At 39.3% G+C, this 16,495-nt stretch overlaps 1 protein-coding gene across 1 annotated transcript in view; it reads left to right on the forward strand.

Annotated features, from left to right (window-relative positions):
• Positions 1 to 16,495, forward strand: part of LOC149299912 (ubiquitin-associated domain-containing protein 2-like) — a 71,491-nt gene that overhangs the window by 15,541 nt on the left and 39,455 nt on the right. The gene's annotated exons all lie outside the window — the stretch shown is intronic.

Raw genomic sequence — 16,495 nt, forward strand, 5'->3', positions numbered from 1 at the left:
CGTGTGGGTTAAGTGGCCTTACCTACAGATGAGACATTTTAGATTTTGGTTTCATATTCACTCACATTTCCTCTTTGTAATGTAGCCCTATGCATGTCTTTTTTTTTTTTCTTTCTTAGAATGGATGGCCATTATCTTTGTGTTAATAAAAAGTAACATTGTTAGTGTCCAGAGTGTTTGTGTGTGTGTGTGTGTGTGTGTATGTGTGTGTGCATATATATATATATATATATATATATATATATATATTAGTGCTGATAGTATAACTTGCAGATCTTTAAAAATAATAATAATTAAAAAATCAATACTATGTTGCAATTCTTTACCTGTATTCCTGTTCATTGTATGGCGGTTTAAACGTAATTCACATCTCCTAGAATTCAGTGGCCGAAAAGGTAATTCGGCTGGGTCGTTATCAACAATGTTTGGGTGCTTTCACAAGCCGTTTATTTCTATGAATGTAAATGAGTGGCTTGAAATATAATGCAATCAAGCAAAATTTTCTATCCTATTTAAGTAGTCTTTATGGAATGATTTTGCCTTTCGTTGCCTCATTGTTTTTGTCAATGTACTTGCAATCATTCAGATACGGTCTATGCAGGATTGTAGATGGGACCTTTTACATCACGTTCACTGGGTTTGTTGCTATTGTAGTAGAGCAGTGTACACCAAATTTCCATATAAGTACATAAAACGTGTTTATTAAAGAGAATATTTAGTAGAATGGAAACTTCTTACATTCCATGCGGCGTTTATTGGGGTATAATTAGGCTCTTGGCAGTGTTTAAATAGTATCACTGTAAATTAACACACCACTTCAAAGAAAAGCTGAAATAGGAGAAACTTGCAAATGGCTTTTTCAAATTAAAATGTAGGTTTATAAAGGTTTGTGTATATACTTCGACTAATATACATTGAGCAACTAGAGATTATATGCTGAATTTTTACTAAACAGTAGATAGAGTGTTAAAATAATTGCTGAAAATAATTGTAGTAATTTGTATTGAAACGGTGTAAATATTGTTCTTTTTGTGACTTTATTTTAATGTATTGCATTAAAGTAACATGTTGCATGTTTCATCTAGCTTCTGTTTCAGCATTTGTACGTGAGCACACACTTAAAATGTAAACTGCTAACGCTGATATGATCAGATACATTGGTGTTGGCTATTCAGGTAAACGTTATACATTTTATGGATGTTCTAGAAATGTATTTTTATTTACCTTCCTTGAGGCATGCCTATAGAACCCACCAGATTTTTGTTTATTGCACGTTTTAACAAAAGTGATGAAATGTTAGTGAAAAAATCTGGTGAAATGCCTTTGTTCTCATAACACAGTTCTACTCTGTGATGCTCTATACAGTTGGGTTTGCGTGTTAAATGCTTTACTGCCACAGTTTAAAAAGTGATCATATAACCAACAGACCATACCTGCTGATTTCATTGATCCCTTTTCAAATTGTATGACAGTATCACTTTTTATACAAGTATTGTATGTTATAGCCATAAACTCCTATTGAACATTACTACACATCTATACATTGCTGCAAATCAGTAGGTTACACTTACCTTTTAATGCATTTTTCTTTTCAGAATGTTCACATTGGTATTGCCCTTGAGGCTGCTTAGAATTTAAACTTCCTCCTTCTGTCTTGATTTACTGAGCTTGTTGTAGTTTGCTTGTGCATTCAGGAAGTGGAAAACTAGTATTACTCATTTGTGAAGTCTTGTTTTATTCTGAGATGCAAAACAGAAAGATGATCCCTCCTAGATGAATTTCACTGCGCTGGTGATCTATGTCTCCGTGTCTGTAAGAAGCCAACACAAGCTGTGAGATCTCACACAAATCTTTGGACCAAAGCTTGCGTCCTTCTTATCTTTACAAAACTGTCAGTGTTGTACACGCTGCAGGAGTAGCCAACAGGTAGATTCCCTGGTATTGTAGAATTATACCTCACATGATACCCATCACCAGACAGAGGATAGTGGAGTATTCTGGTCCAAAGTGTTATTCTACATATAAATGGAAATTATCTGGGTCAGACAAATATTTCAAAATATAGGAACCAGCAGGGGAAATCTAAGATTTGCTGAACTTCCCTTCCCAAACGCACAATGGGGGTTTATCTAGTGAAAAGGGAGTTTGCAGGAAGGCTTGAAATTTCAGCTCCTTGATATCCTGCATAATCAAGGTCCAACCTAGTGATTTGACCTGGCATTATGCATAAGTAATTTTGAATTTATTTATTTTTTTATAATTTTTTTTAACTCTCCTCACTGATTTATGCAGGCTACTGTCACCCCCTTCATAAATTGTTAAATTTCTGCTTTGCTTATGTTTTCAGAGAGTACTATCATAAGTACTAATGCATTTTCTTTAACCCCTTCGTGACAAAGGCTGATTTTACTTTTTGTACCCTTCGTGACAATGGCCGTTTTAACATTTCTGCGCTGCTCGTGTTTAGCTGTAATTTTCTTCTTTCCCGTTTACTGAACCCACACACATTAGATATTGTTTTTTTCAGGACAAGAAGGGCTTTCTTTAGATGACATTGTTTTGATTGTATCATATTATTTACTATTAAAAAAAAGTATAAAATATGGTGAAAAATTTAGAAAAAAATGACTGTGTCTAACTTTTAGTTGAAAAATCTTTTACTCATCTATAAAAGGTAATAAAAAAACCTGCTAAATAGATTCTACTATTTGTCCTGAGTTTAGAAATACCCAATGTTTTTATGTTTTTTTGCTTTTTTCTGCACGTTATGGAGCAATAAGTACAGGTAGCGTTTTGCTATTTCAAAGCCATTTTTTCCAAATCTGGTAATTCTTCCCCCCATGTGCCATTTCAGGTATCTTTGAAGCCGGCCAATGCAATTTACCCCATCAAGTCATATATTTTTGAAAACTAGACAGCCCAGGGTATTCCAAATGCTGGTATTTTAACCCTTTCCAAGCACTTATTCTACCATCAGCCTTTGTCAAACTTTATGGTAGTAATTTTTTTGCATTTGTTTTTTCACACACATTTTACTTTAGGTATAAATAAACAGGTTCTGGTATATGTCACTATCAAAAAACACCCCAATATGTGTTTAGCAACATCTCCTGAGTACAGCGATACCTCACATGAATGATTTTGCCTGGCTGTTTGGGGGCAAAAGGGCCACATTTGGGGCATGCACATTTTTCAATGTTGAACTTTGGCATTTGGGGATCCACTGCCCATGCCCTATTTGGTACATCTTTGAGCCGGGCCATTTCAGTGTGCCCAATAAAGCTATATATTTTTGAAAACTAGACACCCCAGGGTATTTCAAATGCTAGTATTTTAACTCTTTCCATGCACCATATCTACCACCAGTCTTTGTCAAACTTTGTGATAGTCATTTTTTTCCATTTGTTTTGTCACACACATTTTACTTCAGGTATGAATTAAAAAGTTCTCGTATATGTCACTATCACAAAACACCCCAATATGTGTTCAGCAACATCTCCTGAGCGCAGTGATACCCCACATGAATGATTTTGCCTGGCTGTTCGGGGGCAAAAGAGCCACATTTGGGGCATGCACATTTTTCAATGTTGAACTTTGGCATTTGGGGATCCACTGCCCGTGCCCTATTTGGTACATCTTTGAGCCGGGCCATTTCAGTGTGCCCAACAAAACCATATATTTTTGAAAACTAGACACCCCAGGGTATTTTAAATGCTGGTATTTTAACTCTTTGCATGCACACATTTTACCACCAGCATTTTTTCAAAGTTTGCAGTAGTATTTTTGTGTGTGTATTTTTCCCACACACACCTACTTTATGTATGAATTTACAGCTCCTGATATATGCCGCTGTCACACGACACCCCAATATGTGTTCAGCAACATCTCCTGAGTACAGTGATACCCCACATGCATGGGTTTGTCATTTTTGGGGGGAACTAAAAGGCCACATTTGGTACGTGTGCATTTTTCTAATTGGAAATTAGATGTGTGGCCATCCTTCCCCCCCGTGTTAATTGGGACCTTGTTGAACCCGGCCAATTCAATTTACCCCATCAAATCATAAATTTTTTAAAAGTAGACACCCCATGGGCATTTAATATGCCAGTATTTTAACTCTTTCCATGCGAGAATTGTTTTAAGCTAATATGCTAATTTTAGGACTTGCTCACAAAAATATATTTTTTATATATATATATATTATTTTTTTTTGCCTTTTTTTTTATTTTTTTAACATTTTTTTTCAACTTGAAGGTTCCCCTGATAGTGACATCAGTGGGAAATTATTTTTACATTTTACTGTTTTTTTACTATTTTTTTTCTAATTATTATTAATTTTATTTTATTTTTTAATTTATTTTTTCTAATCACACTGTGATTAGAAAGCTGACCTCCATTGACTTGCATGGTTGAATGCAGTACCTATATTCAACCTGCAAGTGGAGCCAGAGTTCCCTAGAGGGTCTGGAGACCGTTTAGCGAACTTTTTAGACTTTGTTTTTCTTTATTGAATTTTCCCGGACCGCCGCCATCTTGCAGATGACGAAGATCACCGGCAGCTGCGGCTGTGACCGCTCTCCGGAGCGGTCACAGTCCATCCCCAGGTAAGTGTTTGGTGTCGCTGGATGCCTCCTGATCGAGGCATTCCAGAGACACCATTTAAGTTTAGGAGGCGATCGTTGATCGCCTCCTAAACGCTTTTAAAACGGGCGTCAACGGATGTTGACGCCCCGGGGAGGGGCCAGAGATGGCCCCTTTGTGCCGAAAATGGCGTTGCTGAATGCCTCGAGGTCGAGGCATTACAGCAACGCCGTTTCGGTGCAGAAAGCGAAAATAGATCGCTTTCTGCACCCGTTTAATGACGTGCCGGTCCTGGCACGTCATTTGTCGTTATCGACATGAATTTCCGTGACGTGCCCGGACCGGCAATTGTCATCAAGGGGTTAAGGATCTGGTGCAGAACCCAATTATAATTTGTTCACAAGTGGAATAAGTGAAACAAATTTTGTTACAATTTACGTCATGTTACGTCAGTAGCACCCTGTACTTTACCTTTGATATGGACTGAGATCCCCTTGAATTCATATTTTTATAGTGCTCCAGGATTGTCTGCAGTCGTGAAAGGGGTTAAACAGATGTATGATCTACTTAATTAATACTGCGATCAGCCATAACATTATGAACTCTGACAGATGAATAACACTGATAATCTTATCATGGCACCTGTCAGTGGGTGGGATATATTAAGAAGAAAGGGAATATTTATTTCTCAAAGTTGATGTTTTAGAAGCAGGAAAAATGGGCAAGCGTAAGGATCTGACCAACTTTGATAAGGGCCAAATTGTCATGGCTAGATGACTGGGTTAGAGAATCTCTTGTGGGGTGTTCCTGATCTGAAGTGGTCAGTACCTATCAAAAGTGGTCCAAGAAAGGAAAAGCGGTGATGCTGGTTCTGATAGAAAGGTGTCAGAACACACAGTGCATCACAGTTTGTTGCGTATGGGGCTGCGTAGCCACAGTCCAGTCAGGCTGCTCATACTGACCCCTGTCCACTGCCGAAAGCACCTACAGTGGGCACACCTTTAGAGGTCTAGTGGAGTCCATTCCTAGATGGGTCAGGACTGTTTTGGATGGCGAAAAGGGGACCTATACAATATTAGGCAGGTGGTCATAATGTTATGGCTGATCGATGTATATAGTCAGTTATTGTGTAAACATTTTCAGACTCTTCACATCTAGTATGTATCTATCTTGCTTTTTCCCAACCCCATGAGTCCATGTTTTGCTCACCCTGTGCCAAAATTAATCCCACTATTATGATTTAGCTATTTTTTATGAAAATATCATTACAGTAAACTGGATTATATACAGAGTCTTGTCATTTAAAAAAACAGAACTCTTTAGTGATGTATGTCTGTGTCAGATTAAGAGCCTCCAGGGCCATCGGTGCATGCATGCATATATTGACATACAGACACAAAGCAAACTTACCTACCTTCTTCATAACAGGGAAAGCTGCAGGTATAATACCAGATTGTTTTGTGCTACATGGGCTATTTTCGTCTATGGGTTGAGTTGGGTTGTCCTATAAAGCTCTGGATCCTTGGACCTAGACACACGCCTAGGGTGCGTCAGGTTATCGAGCACTGTTGTATGTCATACATTGTAGTTTATAGTGCTGTTACATGGTTTGCTTGGTTACATTAAGAGTTTGGAACTATAACAAATCCCATCTTCTCTCTATATATTGTGTTGGTTTTTCCCCCCAAACACAGATTTATAAATGTTTGAAAATGAGAATTAATTCTCATTGTGAGATAGTTTACCTGCCTTGTATTGTGGATTACAGAGGGATAAAAGGAAATCTCTGTTACTGTTTGAGATCACTACCAAATGCTTTTCACTTTGTTCCAAATGATGACTATCTGGACAAAACAGGGCCAATTAAAAACATTTTTTGATTGCGACAGGAACATAAAATTGTTTCCAGTTGTATGGTTCTGTGGTCTGAGTGACTAGGTTTGCATGGTATTGTCACGATCCAGGACGTTCTCGTTCCGAACTGCAGCGGAGCCATTCTCCCGAGTACCCGCGGATAGCGGGTACTCGCCATTTACCTTCCCCGGTGCCCAATCTTCGGTGCCCGTGTCCGGCGGGCACTCGGGGTCTGCTGCTCCCCATGCCGCCCCTCCAGAATAGGGAGGAGGAGCACGCACACATGCCACGCCCCCTCCCTCTCTATGCCTCAGTGGAGATCACGCTGCACGCACAGCTCCACGTCATCAGCTGGGGGCGGGGCTTGGAGAGGCGGCAAGTTTAAAACCTGAGCACTGACACTCATTCAGTGCTCGGTTGTTGTTCCCAGCTGAGCTGTTCCCTGCTGCATGTTGCGTTTACTCCTGATTTGGTTTGTTCCTGGCTACTCTGATATCTCCACTCCTGACCCGGCTTGTCTGAGGATCCTCCTGTTGCTGAACCATTGCCTTACTCCTGACTACGTTACCTTCTCCATTCCTGACCCGGCTTGCTCAACTATTCTTTGGACTCTGTCCGAATTGTTCCTGTTGCTACCTTTCCTGCATACTGGATTCCTTACCTGCATTTACCAACAGAAACATTACAGGTATAGAATACAAGCATCCATAAACTGTATGTAGGTTTTTCTCTCAACTCATATTTCTGTAAGGAAGGTTTGAATGCTATAAACAAGTTTAAGTTATGCAATCAGGTTTCACCCGTCCACCACATGTCTGAAAAGCACAGATTTATCCACTTGTTCTGGTCAGCTATGCACTAGAACCTCTACCCCCCCCCCCCAAAAAAAAACCATGATATGAGGCATGGATTTACCCTTTAATGACAGAACTATTTTTGTTTATTGTTTGTACAATTTGTGACAATGGCTGTTTTAACATTTTTGCAGTGCTCGTAAATTTCTTCTCTCTCTCATTTAGCGAACCTACACAAATTATATTTTGGGGTTTTTTTCAAGACAAGAAGGGCTTTCTTTAGATATCCTTATTTTCATCATATCTAATTTACTATTAATAAAATATAAAAAACATTCTACTTTAGGTATGAATGTACAGCTCCTGGTATATGTCACTGTCACCTTGATATGTGTTCAGCAGCATCTCCTGAGTACAGTGATACCACTCATGCATAGGTTTGCCTGGTTGTTTGGGGTGGGGGGGACATTTGGGAGGTGCACATTTTTTCAATTCACATTTTACCCGGGTAAATTCAATTTACACAATGCAACCATATATTTTTGAAAACTAGACACCCCAGGGTATTTCAAATGCTGGCATTCATTTTTTGGACATATTTTCTTTGAACGGGATGTTTCCCCTTATGGTGCCACATTTTTATTTATTTTTGTTACTACTTTTACTTTTTCGATTTGTCTATATTTTAAAAAAAAAATTCCCACTGATCACATAGTGTTTAGTGAGATAAGCTCCACTGACCTGGCTACAGTACCTGTACTTCAAAGCTCAAAGTTGTCAAGAGGGTCTGAGAGACCCTCTTGGAACTCTTATTTTAAATGGGTGCTGCCATCTTGTAAAAGAGGCAACATGTCTCTAACAGTTGGTGGTTAGAATGCTCCTAGGAGCGATCAAACCAGGCCCCTGAATTTTTTTCTGTTATTGAATGCCTCTATATAGACGCACTTCAGCTACACTGGCTAAGCTTCAGCCTTTCAATATGGTGAGTATGACAGCTTCTAGGAGCGATCGTACGGGCCCCCTACATTTTTTTTTGTGGTGCTGGATGCCTCCGTAATAAGGCATTGCAGGAACGCCAGCTGAGAGAAGAAGGTAATCGTTGATTGCTTTCTGTCAATTGTCCTTAAGGGGTTACTCAACAAAAGTGTGTGTGTACATGTAAGGGAGAGCAGAGGAGCAAAGTCACTAGGATGTTCCCATACCAGGATACATGTTTTATATAGAAAGGATAGAGATGACAGAAAGGGTGGGGGTTGCACTTTATGTAAAAAATAGCTTAAAGGCAACTGGTTATGCAAAGTAATAAGGAAAACCTGGAAGCAATTTGGGTAACTTTAGAACTTTGTAACGAAGCGGTTGTTTACATTGTTGTGATGTATAGACTAGGGCCTGCGCGGGACTGCTTTTTTAATCCCGCTTCCGCCCACTCCCGCTGATTTTTTTTGCCCAATCCCGCAATGTGGGTGTTCCACTCCTACCCGCTCCCGCCACATTTGTGGTCAATCCCGCCCGCTCCTGCCACATTTGTGGCCAATCACGCCCGCCTCCTTACCTGAACTGCAGATTCCTGCGCAGTCTCGCAAGGCTGCCCTCGAGCTGCTCCCTCACAGCGTCTCTTTTCTTGCTCCGCCCAGGAAGCAAGAGAGGAGACACCGTAAGGGAGCAGCGAGAAGGCAGCCTTGCGGGACTGCGCGGGATTACTGGGACCCGCAGGTACAGTGCCTGACCGCCGGCTCCCGCCCGCAACACCAGCAAGACCCGCCTCCCATTGCAGTCCTCTAGTATAGACCCCCCGGACAAGCAGAGGAACTTGACAATGTACTACTCGAATAAATAACTAAGATGTTAATGAAAGGTGAGTTTATCATGATGGGAGACTTTAATCTCCCTGATGTAGATTGGAAAAACCTAACAGGAGTAGAATCATCCTAAATTCCTTACAGGGACTGTGTCTAAAGCAGTTGCTAGAGGAGCCAAGAAGGAAAGAGGATGTGTTGGATTTAGTATTTACAAATGGAGACTTGATTTTGAATGTCACTGTAGGAGTGTGTTTTGGGCCTCAGTGATCAGCATGGTTTAATTTAAGGAGAGAGGTTACATTGCACCACACTAAAAACAATGTTTTGATTTTAGAAATGTGGATTTTCCAAAAATTTTAAAGCTTGATCTATTTAAGAGATGTTCTGCTAAAGGCAGCAGAACATTGCATTAAACCTGTTAGCCAGAGTAAAAGAAAAAGGAAGCCACTGTGGTATTCCTCAGAGGTAGCAAATATATTAAGTGAGAAGAAGCAAGCTTTTAAGAAATATAAGCAGACTCAAAATGAGGAAGATGGGAGCAAATATAAAGCTTAGGCTAGGTTTCCACTTGGGTTTTTGTCCTGCGTTTTGGCGTTTTTTCTGGATTTTTTTCTGGCGTTTTAGCCTTTCTGTGGAAATTGCTTTTTTTGACCTTAGGCAGTTTTTCCAGCCTTTACAAGTTAGAAGTTTCACCCAGCTAAAAGGGATTAGGATAAATGGCAAGTATCTGCCCCCTGATGTCATTTACTTGGTAGAGTTCTACTTAAACGCCCCGGCGGACCCTTTTGTCACTTTTCTGTGGTTTGTAAGGCATGCTTTATTCCGAATGTCTGCTCCTCTAGGAAGATTGGCCCCAAATGATGGTGCAAATTGTTTGCTGTTGCTTTTGGCACGCAGGATCCAGTTGATGCGTTGCGTATGTTTGTTTGTAATGGCATGTTTGTTCCAAATGGTGTAGAATTCAATATGAACTTTGTTTTGTGTGAAACTGTTTGTTTCCAGCCTATTTCTCGTAGGACACACAGATACTGGGTCCATCCTCTGCATTGTAACTGTGGAAAAAAACCCACATGGCTTTTTCATGGCGTTTTTTCTCTCCCATAGACTTCTATTGGAGAAAAACGCCAAGATTTCCTTGCAAAAAACGCCAGAGTGTCAAGATGCTGCGATTTTGAAAAACTGCCACAGAGCCCAAAAAAGCAGAAAAACGCCAAAGAGGACTGAAAAAACGCCAAACAGAAAAACGCCAAGTGGATATGGCATTCTGCGATTTCCTATTGAAGAACAGCTAACATCTGGCTGCAACGTTTTTTCACAAAAAAACCGCCAGGTGGCGCTATTGGCGTTTTAATGGGCGTTTTTAGCAAAAAAAAACCAAGTGGAAACCTAGCCTTAAGGAGGCAAAGTGCATTATTAGATGCGCCAAAGCACGCACTGAGAAAATTGCCTGGTTAAGCCAAAAAAGATGACAAAACATTTTTTAGATACATAAGTTAGAGAAGAAAACATAAATCAGGAATAGATTAAGGTATATAAATGACATACAGTGCTCGTAAAAGAAGGGAGGGGAGCTCCCAACCAAATACTCAAGGTGGTCTCCCTTAAAAACACCCAGAATTGAAGAATATCAAACAAAAATTAGAGTAGGTGAGCTGTGAACCAATATCGAAATACATTTAGAATGTGTATTGGACCACCCTGTGGTTCAAAAATGTAAAAAATGTATACTGATAATGAATATCAGACTTCTTCTCTTTCCTGATGGAATAGCTCTAGCTCATATATATGAAAAAAAGAGAAATAACACATAGCGCAACCTATAAATGCACAGGAAATGATAGAATGGGTGGTGTGATATTAAACTCACACTTAAAAAGAGCACTAAGAAAGTGCTATATATATGTATCTCAAACAGAGAGTAAAACTCAATCACGGGTGTATAATAGATAAATATTCATAGAGCGATTTAATATCGACATACAAGTACAATGTGAATATGCTTACAAAACAGCCATAGACAGCAGGCAAAGTCCCGAAAGAAGAAGATGTAATACTCGGGCGATTAATCGGCCTCCGTCCTTCTTTCTATGGTACACTGGTCACTTTCCCGGATTCTTGTGTGTGACGTCTCACGCATACAGGGTCTCCGGACGTTCGAAAGGGGAAGGATAGCACTACGCGTTTCGCCTATTCGTTCCGCTTCATCAGATGCAGGTGGTCCAATACACGTTCTAAATGTATTTCTGTATTGGTTCACAGCTCACCTACTCTAATCTTTGTTTTCTATAAACCAGGAATAATTAAACTAAAGACAAATGAAGGAAATTATATAAATGAGGATAAAGAGAAAGCCAACTGCTGCAGAGGAAGAAGATGATGAGGGAGCCTTGTTAGCCATGAGAAATAGGGTGACACGTGACACAGCTATGTTTACAGAGGAAGAAGTTCTGCTTGAACTCTCCCCAGTAAAAACAGACAAATCAGTGGGACCCGCTGGGATACACCCAAGGTTAAGAGCTTTGACGTGTCTTTTAACCAGTCACTAATGATGGGAGTAGTTCCAGAAGACTGAAAGTTGGTATCTGTAGTACTACTGCACAAAAAAGGTAGTAGGGAAGACTCTGCCAACTATAAACCAGTAAGCCTCACGTCAGTAGTTGGCAAATTAATGGAAGCCATGCTAAAGGATAGGATTATTAAATATCTAGAAATGAATGGTTTTCATGATCAGAAACCGCACGGGTTTATTTTTTTGACTGGGCAACTAAATAATAATAGGCCAGGGAGGGGCTGGTGATATAGTCTATAAAGATTGTAGTAAGACATTCGACACTGTGGTAGAAAACTTCTAAATAAATTACATCTTTGGGTTTGGATGCCAGAGAAGTTGAATGGATAAGGCAGTGGTTGAATGAGGAGGTGGCATAAGGTTGTAGTTAATGGTGTATATTCAGAAGAAGTACTTGTCGCTAATGGGGACTAGAATATAGCATTGGTGGCACTGTACTGTCAGTAACAACGGAAGAGAGGGATCATTAATTCTGGTGACTTAAAGGTATTTTTTAAGAGCCACGAGGCTCAAAACGCATTAGACAATTTTACTACTCCCTGCTGATTGTGCCACCATGTTTGGCGGTACCTAATAAAGTCCTTTTGATATGGATTTTGGTGGTGTTGCATAGACTGTGTTCAGTTTGGCGGTCTTGTTCCCTGCAGTGATGGATCATTTTCTCTGCATCTTTGTTTTGTATCGCATGTGGCTTGTACGCCAGATCCCAAGTCTGCTGATCAGGTAAACCTGCCCCTTGAATTTGGAGCGATATCAACACAAAAGGTTGGAGAAAGGAAGAGAAGGGGGGGATGCAATAGAAACATTCAAATACTTAGAGATTAACCAAAGTACAGGAGGCAAGCTTAATTAAAAGAAGCAGTGGTAGAACAAGAGGTTATGGTCTAAAATTCTATGTTTCAATGCCACAGTTCCTACTGTATTCTCTTAACAGCAAGATAACAGTGTTTATAGTTATATGAGGGAATAATCCATGTGATTTGCATCAAACTTTTTAACTCCTTATTTGCTTCAAGGCCGTAAGTGCTTCTCAGTAAATAAATGTCCAGTCACACAGCGACAGTGTATAATGTCCAGCCACACAGTCTTTCTTAACCTCCAAGCTACTTTTATTTTTATAAATGAATCTCTTTTCCTCATATTATGTTAGAAATTACAAATATTGTATCACTAGTGACCCATATGGAAAATATTCAGATAATGGTAATGCAGTATCTCCTGGGTCACAGATTTAAGTGAAGGGCAGGTGTAACCAGTACCCCATGAGATGGCACTTTGTCATCTCTTTGTTAATAAAACTGTAGTCTCTATGCTGTCTGTAGAATTAAGGTTAGGATGCTTTTTTGTCATTATGTTGAATAGAGAAAGAGTGCCATCTTGTGGAGTATTTTGTTGTGGTTCTGCCTCGTACACCTAACTGAGATATCTTCTTCTTTTCTAGGTAGTATTAATGTTAAACAAACATTTTTAACACTTTAAATCAGGCTGTGACAAAACTAATGAGGTGCATATATATATATATATATATATATATATATCTCGTGATCTGGTTAAAATAATCTCTCGGGGGTCAACAGAGCCTACTTGCTCATCACACAGTTCTATTAACATACCTCTGTTAAGGGGGTTTGTTTCCGCCATTACTACACAATGAAATACTCTAACACTATGCCCCCAATGAAACTATTTTATTTTTATATTTTGCAGTCATTATGTCTTCTAGGCTTAGTTGTATGTGCCATTTTGTGTTCTGGGTAAATGCAAATGTTCAATATGTTTTGAATAGACTGCTTGCCTCTACCCCTTTCTGATTAATGGTATGTTTTTAGTTATGAGTATGGATGAGTATGGGCAGGGTTAAAGCCTAAACACTGTAGATATGAGAGAGAGCCTTGGAAGTGTGTGTATGCACAGTATACACAATAGTGCTTCCAGCACGAGGAATGAATTTACCCAAATGTAACTATAGAACGGTAACCGTGCATGGGCAAGGGAACCTGGCTTTTCAGATGTTCAACCAAATCAACATTCAAGAGTTCCCGGCGGTCTTGACGGGCAGGCAAATGGGAGCAACGGACATTTGGCCCGCTAGTTTCATACCATATCAGTAAATTTAAGCTTAATCATAGCATAAGTTTATGATTAAGCACGTAAATGCCAAACGTGTCAAGCTGGGGTTTTTTTTTTGTTGGTCTGCTGTGATGTGAACAGTATGCTTACAAGCATTGGATTAACTTTTATGACTCAATAGTTTTGTTTCCTCTTTTTCTTGTTCTTTTAGATGTGTGTCTTTCTGATGCATGTAATAAATGTGCTTGTTACTGCCCTTTTAATTGTCTTTATACATGAGCTAAATAAAATATATTAAAGGGAAAAAAAGTCATCAGGTTTGATAGGGATGCTAGACAAGTAAATGGCAATGAAACTTTCACTTCAAAAAAGTCCAATATTTTAAAAGAAACAAAAAAGTAAATATTTATAGTACTGTGCAAATGTTTTAGGCAGGTGTGGAAAAAATGCTGTGAAGTAAGACTGCTTTCAAAGATAGACATGCTAATAGTTTATTTTTAACATTCCACAACATGCAAAGTCAGTCACTCTAATGCAATACCATCAGGGAGACATCTGATTGGCCCCAAATTCTGCAGCATGACTACAACCACAATCATACAGCCAGTGGCGTCGCTACAGGGGGGCAAGGGGGGGCAATTGCCCCCCCTAGGTTATTCCTTGCCCCCCCTGTTGCCCTCCCGCCGAATTTGCAATCACCCAGGACAGTCCTTGACTGCTAACGACGGCATGGTGCCGTCGCTAGCAGTCCCAGTCAGGTGCTAACGACGGCACCATGCCGTCACTAGCACTATCTTACCTTGATGGAGGTCTGTGGACCTCCATCACCACCTACCCCGGTGATCTGCCCCTCACACAGAAGGGCATCACCGGGGCCAATGACGCGATGACGTCACCGCGCAACTTTATTAACAACTGACAATTGTCAGTTAAAGAGGTATGGGGGCATGCTGCTTAGATGCCTGTATCTCAGGCATCTAAGCAGATACATACCCCCAACATATACCATTGGAAAGGTAATCGCCTCACCTTTCCAACGGTATATAGGTTGTAAAAAAAGAATAAAAAATATTAAGTTAAAAAAAATAAAAATGTAAAAAAAATGATTTGGGGGTCTCTAAAGGCAGATAAAAAAAGATCAAAATTGCCTAGAGACCCCCAAATTAAATTATTTAAACATAAACTACTTTAACTTTAAAAAAAAAAAAGTTTAAGTATTCTAGCTAAATGATCATTGTGGTAGCCAATGTTACCACAGCGATCATATAGCTATAAAAAGTCACATTCCCTTTTTAAAAATGGGTTAATGTGATTGTGTGTATCATAGATGTATAATTGTGGAAGGGCAAAGATGGAACTAGCAGGATGTTTGAGCCTTGGGGAACAAGATGGCACAGGCAGGGTGTATATGGGACAAAGATGGCAAATCTTATGTGTGTTATCTGTGTGCTGGCCAGGTTCTATGTGGGCAGCGTGGTTGGGGTGTGCAACCTGTGATCTATCCGTGTAATTTAGGGGGTTTTAAATATACCTTTAATGCCGTGTTTTTATGTGAATTCCAATTGATCTGTACCTGCAAAGCTTGGTTTGTGTGTTCTTCTGTAGATCCATATCTGCTATGCTATGTTTCCATACATTATTTATGTATACCTGCAAATACAGGGTTTGTCTTGTCTTGTTCAGTTGATTAATACCTGCAATGCTGTTTCCATGTATTGATTTGATCTATACCTGCAATGCTACATTTCATATATTATTGTATACCTGCAAATACAGGATTTGTATGTCTGATTCTGTTTATTTGATATATACCTTCAGTGCTGAGATCACAAGTGAATTTCAGTTGATCTATACATGCAAAGCTGGGTTTGTGTGTTAATGTGTTGATCTATACCTGCTATCGGCAGCAGGGTCTAATATTTATTTAGTGGAAAAGTTAAGGTATTGTGTTGTTTAAAGGATTTCAAGGATTAGTCGTACTAAGCTTCAGGCTTCCCATGTTGAATGATCAAGTATTGTATTGTCCAATAACAAAAGTATCATTCCATAGCACATTACTTTTGGCAATATATATATATATATATATATATATATATATATATGTGTGTGTGTGTGTTTTTTCAGTGGTATGATTTAATGGTGGAAATTATTAATGCCCCCCCAGTTTGACTGTGGTATCTTGTGTGCCCCCCCTATATATTGTTTCTAGAGTCACCACTGCATACAGCCAAGTCATAAAGAACTATGATCAACGTAAAAGAGCAGCAAAGAGTCCACACAAGAATTCTGGTTCTCCAAAATATTTGAAACAACGTACCAAATAGCCTAAAAAAGGTGTGCAAGTGTACCATGAAGAATCGATTCTGTTTTTAACACAAAGGGTGGTCACACTAAATATTGATTCGACATAGTTTTTTTTTCCGTTCACTCACTTTGCATTTTGCTAAATAATAAAAAATAAACTATCTATTTTTGAAAGCATCCTTCCGTTACAGCATTTCTTTTTTTTTTTTTTTTTACACCTGCCTAAAACTTTTCCACAGTACTATATATACATGTGTGTTAAAAAGGGCAAAATAACAGTCCCACAAATTATCAAATGTTCTAGAAAGGAACAATAAAACTGTAAGTACATCACATACATGGTGGTAGTACATGTAAGCATGCGTATAGGTGTCCTCACAGACAGACCAACACTAGCGTTTACTACTCAGTGCAGTAGAATTATGCTGTCGCTGGCTTCAAAGAATGCGAGTTTCTAGACTATATATAGACACAAGAAGAAACATTTTTTGGACTTGGACTTTCCAAATAATCTCAAAATCCCC

Source organism: Sceloporus occidentalis, unplaced genomic scaffold, assembly GCF_023333645.1.
Source record: "Sceloporus occidentalis isolate IW3139 unplaced genomic scaffold, rSceOcc1.0.p SCAF_27, whole genome shotgun sequence".
Lineage (NCBI taxonomy): Eukaryota > Metazoa > Chordata > Lepidosauria > Squamata > Phrynosomatidae > Sceloporus > Sceloporus occidentalis.